The sequence below is a fragment of the Dipodomys merriami genome, unplaced genomic scaffold (genome assembly GCF_024711535.1).
Source record: "Dipodomys merriami isolate MVZ:Mamm:240054 unplaced genomic scaffold, mDipMer1.0.p SCAF_550, whole genome shotgun sequence".
NCBI lineage: Eukaryota > Metazoa > Chordata > Mammalia > Rodentia > Heteromyidae > Dipodomys > Dipodomys merriami.
Window position 1 is genome coordinate 411,530 of NW_027206125.1, and position 7,172 is coordinate 418,701.

Consider the following 7,172-nt stretch of genomic DNA (forward strand, 5'->3'; position numbering starts at 1 on the left):
TAGATCTGAGTCACTCCTTCCATCATTCTCAACCAACCCTTTCTCCAAGATTTATTTCCAATTTACCACTTCCTTTATCATATGTTTACATTGAATATTCTAGCTGTACTTGCCCCTTGTTCATTTTTCATTCACTCTATGTCTTTACTATAATTCCTCTCTGGTTTCAACTTCCTGATATTGTGTTAAACTGTCTATTAATACTTTGAATGGTTTATATGCATTCTATGGACTTTCAATCCTGCATATTCTTGAACTGATGTCAGCTTATATTTCCATAATTGATTCATCTGCAGCAACAATTTGCTGGAGACTGGAGAGGTGAAGCACCTAAACAAGATTTTATTCTCATCCATTTGGAAGATTAATCTTTAGTCAAAAAGAAAGTTAAAAAAATGGCTTAGAATGTATTCCTAACTACGAATTTTTATAAATGACTTTGTACAATGGTGTGATTCTTTTATTTTACATGGAATAATATTTTCTACTGCCTCTAAGTTTTGGAAAAAGAAGAAAATTAAAATTTATTCCAAAAGAGGAATATGATAAAAATAGAAGACAGATATTATGTTTGTCATATCTCTGATGAATACCCATATTCAAGACTTAAAGTCATATTTCTTACTATGTTAGACAGAGGGAAAACATAAAATAACATATGATAAGGCAACTATTTGTGACTTTTTAAAGTGTACCTTATTAAATGATGAAATTTATTAGCTCAGGTTTGGGTTTGAAATTTAGGAGGTTAACCTATTTAACACATTTCTGGAAGGCCCTTACTGAAAAACACAAATTGTGGGTGGTACTATTTCTACAATTTAATGAATGGTTGAACGTGTTTGGCATTAGTGCTGTGTAAAAAATTCAACTCTACTGTAACTTGCTCCCTACACTTAAAAAACTTGTAATGTCACTAAGTATCATCAACTTGTAAACCGTCATTTTGACGAATGTTATTTTAAAAAGTTTATTTGAAAAGGAATACACTTTCAGAAGATTAAATGTAGATTATCATTGGTTTGAGAGTGACATTTTTATACCACAGAACCATGTTGTACTGAAGTCCCAGTGTTTTGAAGCACTCCGTAATGCTTCAAATATTTTTCTGAATTACATTTGACCTCTAAGTCAAGTTTTTTGGGCTTTGGTAGACCAATTATGGATCTATCCTTCAAGGAACTATTTTTTGGGCCACGTATGTTGGAATAAAATCTTTCATTAATCATAGGGGAGGGGTATTAAAAATAATCTTATGACACATTGTGAACTTGTTCACTCATATGGGCTGGTCATCTATAAGTTGAATGTTTTAATTACAGTACTTTCTCTTAAATTTTCTTATTTCATTCTTCAAGTTGCCTTGCATTCCACAATTGCTTACTGCTAATTCCAGCATTTCAAGGAATTGGGGCCCTGAAATATAGGAAATGAGAAATTGAGATTGGTCTTCAATTACTATGTGCTGACATGTTGCATGGGCCTTGGTGAGAAGTCTTGCCCCTGTTATCTGATGATGCAGGTAACTGGGACCTGGGATCCTAGGACCCATGGGGACTGCAGAAGAATAATGTTTTTTTAGACATCTTAGCAAAATTTAGGTATAATCAATAGGAATGCTCCCGAAATATGGAGAAAAACAGTTTGGGACAAGAGAGTTAAAACAATAAACAGAGCAGCAGAGTAAAATGCATTATAGATTAGAGGAAAACATTGTTTTTTTACCATGTGGATTCAGAAGACCAAGAACAGTTAGGATATATCACAAGTTAATACTAAAGACATTGCATTGATACTTTTTATATTCTAATATATATTTTAAACCTAATTATTTATATTCCAATTCTATTTATTGGAATAAATAAATATCAATTTATTTGTCCAATTATCAACTAATTCTAGTAAGTTTTACTTTGTGAAATATAAAATCAGCACATATAAATATAAAATATATAACTATATATAATATAATTAAAAGGCACAGGTTTGCATTGTTTTGTTGTAGTTACTGTATCAAAGGCAACTCTGTTTTAAAGTATTATTCCATTATCTCTACCTTAGTGTTTGATAGAGTTAGACCTAAAGCTTTACCATTTGTAGATTTACAGCATGGAGGCAAGAGGAAACACTGTGATTAAAACAGTATCAATTTAATGCCTAATAACGAGGAGAAACATATGAACTTCTCCTGCAACTATGAAAATATTTGGTGATAAAAAGGCAGTAGTTTAAGTTCCTGCCTGGTTGGATGGTAGGCAGGCCAGGACATTAAGTAATCATGCATATGAACAATTTTTTTACCTTCTTGGCTTTAGCTACTTTTGAAATGGAATGTATAATAAACAATTATATTTTGATAAAATACCTTCTAGTCTGAACAGTTCTGTTTGAACTGTTCATCTCTCTATGATCCCTTGTAACCAAGATTAGTTTTGCTCTAGTAAGACAATCTATGCTGTCAGGGTAAGATATTCTGGTGGGTCTGTTCCCACATGGAAGAAGGGTAAAGGCTCAGGTAGACATTTGTGACAGTAACACCTCATTTGGGAAAATATCAGCTGAAGAAGTTTAGAAGTACCTCTTAAGCAACGCTTACTTTGAATCCATTAGGTCCACATAGCTAACACAGTTGGATAAATAAGTTCTTGAAAAAGCCATCACCTTGGACCTATCTATAAATAATTGAGAGTACGATCAAATTCCAAATAAAAAGACTTAAGATAGTCATTGACAAAAAATTTGCAAATGTGAGCAATTGACTGATCAATATAATTTTTTCTACTATTCACAGAATTTTAGGGAAATAAGATCGATAGCATTGTTCGGAACAATACAGTTTCCTTGTTACAAGTAGGCACCCATAGATATAGGCTTGTATAAAGATTGCATCATTAACTACTTAAATTTAGAGGATACTACATGCTTCAGCAGCACGAATACTCAAATTACAATGCAGAGATTAACATGGCACTTGCACAAGGATAATATGAAAATTTGAGAAGTATTCCATATGTTTCATTCTTCAGATGCAAGAAATGAGAAACAGTTATTAAAAAGTTGATTACAAAATTTCAACTGTAACAATACACGTAATTCATATAATTAAATTTAGTTTGACATCAGTGTATTAAATATTCACCTCAGAAAGGCGTTTACATAGCATAAACTTTAAAAAACTTTTCAAATTAGACAACATTGTCATTTTATACCAAAGAAAAATAATATTAAGACCTAGAAAAAAAGGAATCAAACTGTTTCTATATGGAATGCAATCAGAAAGGACACATTAATGAACCTAAATATTATAAAATAATGTAGAATTCAAAGTATATCTAGGAGAAAATAAAGTAAATTATGAACATTATGCAAACATAGAATATAGTATATTTTAAAATATGCTTTTTCAGACAAGCACCAGAAATATTTTAGTTTCTGTACTACTCATTTCAACAGGTAAGTTAAAATTGTTTCTGATTAAAAAATCACAAACTCTGAAGAAATCATTATACATGTATACAAAAACTATTGAATACATTTTGACATCCAATGCAGGCAATTCACTTGGAAGAATTCTGCGGAATCCATGAATTTTTACAGTAAAATATTGGTGTTGCCGGGCATATGTGGCTTATGCCTATAATGCTAGCTACACAAGAGGCTGAGATCTGAGGATGATGGTTCTAAGGCAGCCTGGGAAGAAAGTCTGTGGTACTCTTATCTCCAATAAACCACTAGAAAACTGGAAGTGGAGCTGAGGCTCAAGTAGTAGAGCGCTCACCTTGAGCTGAAGAGCACTGAGATAGCTCCCAGGCCCAGAGTTCAAGCCCCATGACAGACCAAAATAAAATATAATGCTCTTATTTGGATTGTGAAAATATTTTGTAGGGACACAAAAGATCGACTTGCATTTTTGAAATTTAAGAAACTTAACCCGACCATTAGGACATAGGTGAACAATTTGTACAGCCTTCCACAACTTCATAGAAGTAGTGATACATACTTATCCTTTTGGCAATATCAAATGCAATTTTTTCTATGTTGTTCTCCAGGCCTGGTTTTATATAATGGTTCAACAGATGGAGATCCAGCGTATCTTTGCTACCTCAATTCTCAGCAGCAAGATGTAAGGGGGACAAGAGGCCTTTAGTTGGGCATTGGTATTTGCATCATGATGAAGTAATAAAGAAGTCACTCCGGTATTATTCCACGTATATGCACTGTGCAGGGGTGTCCAGTCATCTACATTATTGCATGTACCGCTTGAGACACCAACTCACTGACAATGTCTAATTGTCCACTGTACGCTTCTCGATGAAGAGGGGTATACTCATCGTCATCCCTACTATTCACATGAGTGGCCTTTTGGGAAAGAAGTCTCCGCACTGTAGTAAGCCGAATATTTTTGGCAGCCCAATGAAGTAATTTGCTTGGATCCTTCTCCATTTTTTTCTTGCAATTGATATCATTCCTTATTTTTTCATCTTGTTCTTCATATTCCTAAGAATTGCCTAACCAGAAACTTTGAGTGCCAGTGGGAATGAGGTGTCCATGTATTTTCCTAATAGTTCACATTGGTTGAACTGGTCAGAAATATCCAATGATTTTTCTGCAACTGTTTATTCACCATGATTTATTTTCTCTTTTTCCAATTTTACTATTCGAAATTATTCTAACTGGAGAGTAGGGAATTGATGGAGAGCAGAGGAAAGATGTTCCTCCGTATTCAAATGTACACACTGACAATGAGGACCAGTGATATCTTCATGTGCAGCTTATTCTAGGAATGAGAAATTAGGAAATAACGCCTTCTATATAAATGACTTGGGAAATGGCAGAGCAAAAACTGAAATGATGCAACCAAAAATATGAAAGCAAAGTAAATCAGGATAATTATGGAGCAATCATATTATCTATGAGAACCAAGAAAGGGAGAGAGAGAGACAGATGATGTGCAATGATCTAGCTAGCCACAAAATCCATGCCTCTGATGAATTTATAGAGCAAACAGAATTTTATTTTTTAAAAAAGTGGGAATAGAATTTATGTATTTACTTGAAATTAGTAAATACATTTATAGTAGCCTACATAAAGAGACATAACTTTGACCAAATTACAGACAATAAACTAATTCCTTGATAATTATAGCAACAGATATGACTGAAATCAGGTGAATCAACTTTTCCTGTATAATGAAGAAATAGGAAGGTAGTAAAGCAGCTAGAGAAGGCAGGGAGATTGTATCTGTGACAAAACTTTGTGCAAATTGGTATTGAGGATTTCTTACCGGTGATCCACTTTCACTGGAGGCATGATACTGAACTATAGATTTCTGATTCTGAATTATTGATTTGATCATTATATTCTCCAAGAAGAAAAATGAGAATTGATAGTTAAGGACTACTAATACATTTTGACCTTCTCACTAAGCACTTTCAATTATTGAAATCACATGAAGACAATAGACAGGCCTACTTTTTTAGATGAAAGCAAGTGTCTTTAAAAAAAAAAACAAGGAATGTATGTAGTCATGCAAAGGACTTCTATTTTACCAATGCCTCATACATTTTTCTAATGTTGGGTAACAATAAATAATGGATCTATTAGAAAGCTCTTAAGGATCATATGTTCAATAGTGAGTTCTCTTACACTATAATATGGTATTTTTTGTGTATGGTCTTAAGAATAATTTACATTACTAACTTGAATTTCTGACAGGACAGTATCATCACTGTACATCTTGCTTCTATACTCTCAGTTTTAAATTACTATTTAAGTATGTTCATTAGATAACTATAGAGGAAAAAGTAGAAGCCACACTGATGGCTTATGTCTTTAGTAGTAGTTAATCAGAAAGATGAAATCTGAGGATTGTGGTTTGAAAGCAGACCAAGAAAAAAAATGTCCATTAGATTCTGATTTGAAAGTAACCAGAAAAAGCTAGAAATGGAGCTGTGGTACAAGCAGTAAAATGCTAGCCTTGAGAAAACTGAAACAAAAAATAAATTCTGGGACAATGCCAGGCCCTGAGTTCAAGCCCTAGTATTAGCACCAAACTAATTAATAAGGTAATCAATTAATTAAAAATAAACTAAGTGGTCACATTTGGAGAGGCAGGTAAAATGTAACATGGGTGGTGATGGTTCATGTATTATTTTGTAATAAGGCATATTATCATTTGTCCTAATCACTAATATTTTATTTGAAATTTTTTGTACAATAAACCCTGAATTTAGCATGCATGTATATGTGTGTGTACATGTGCGAACATGTGTATACATGTATATGTGTGTGTGTGCTTTTGCAATGTTGCTTGACAATCTGGACATGGTGAGGCTGAAAAGAGCTAACTGTGTTGCAATGTTTTATTTATCAGTGTTCTGTCATGTCATTTCAGTGGAACCACCCTTCTGTACATATTATTTGTCTACTAAAAAAGTCATCATAATCAAAGCATTTACAGCATTAAGTTAGATAAACAGACCACTTTCAGCTCTTATTGTATGTGAGGTAAGAAGATACAGACATAATTAAGTAGTAAGTTATTGCTGTAAGATCATTGTCAGTACAAAATTCATATTTGACCTCTTAAATTGGTTATATTTTTAAGATACACTCATGGAGTGATTTGGACCGACTTGACCAAATAGGTATTACTCTCTGGTTATTCTTGTGAAACACAAGTTGGATAAACTCCGGATTTCTGTAGAAAATCACTTTCTTTGCAAGACCATATCTATTCGCACTAAGAGGTAATCAAACCCATATTACGTTTGAATATCCCATCTTATCGACAAAATAAGTATTGTCGATATGCTTGTTAGATATTCCTTCCAAAAACGAACAAACAAAAAGGATGTGTCATGTCCAGATTGTGTTTGCATTTGAAGGTGTTTTGTACATGCACAGGGATCTTTACCAATGGCTCTTTTGTGGGAGTAACTATGGCAACTTTAACAAATAAGGCTTTTTGAATATCTTTTCCAATATACATAACATCCCAGAGGAAGTCCTGCAATTTCTGAAAGTCCTTTGAATATTTTAGTATTATTTCAGTTCATTGACTATAGAGCTAAATTTTCTGAAATAAATATTGTTAAGATCTGAAAATGTAAGTGGGCATATAGGCTTTTTTATGCCTCATTTTATGAAAACCCACTTTTTATGAAAGTAAA

General features: G+C 33.1%; 1 pseudogene; it reads left to right on the plus strand.

Annotated features, from left to right (window-relative positions):
• Positions 1–2,919: 2,919 nt before the first annotated feature.
• LOC138811957 (U6 spliceosomal RNA) lies at positions 2,920–3,016 on the plus strand (annotated as a pseudogene).
• Positions 3,017–7,172: the final 4,156 nt, after the last annotated feature.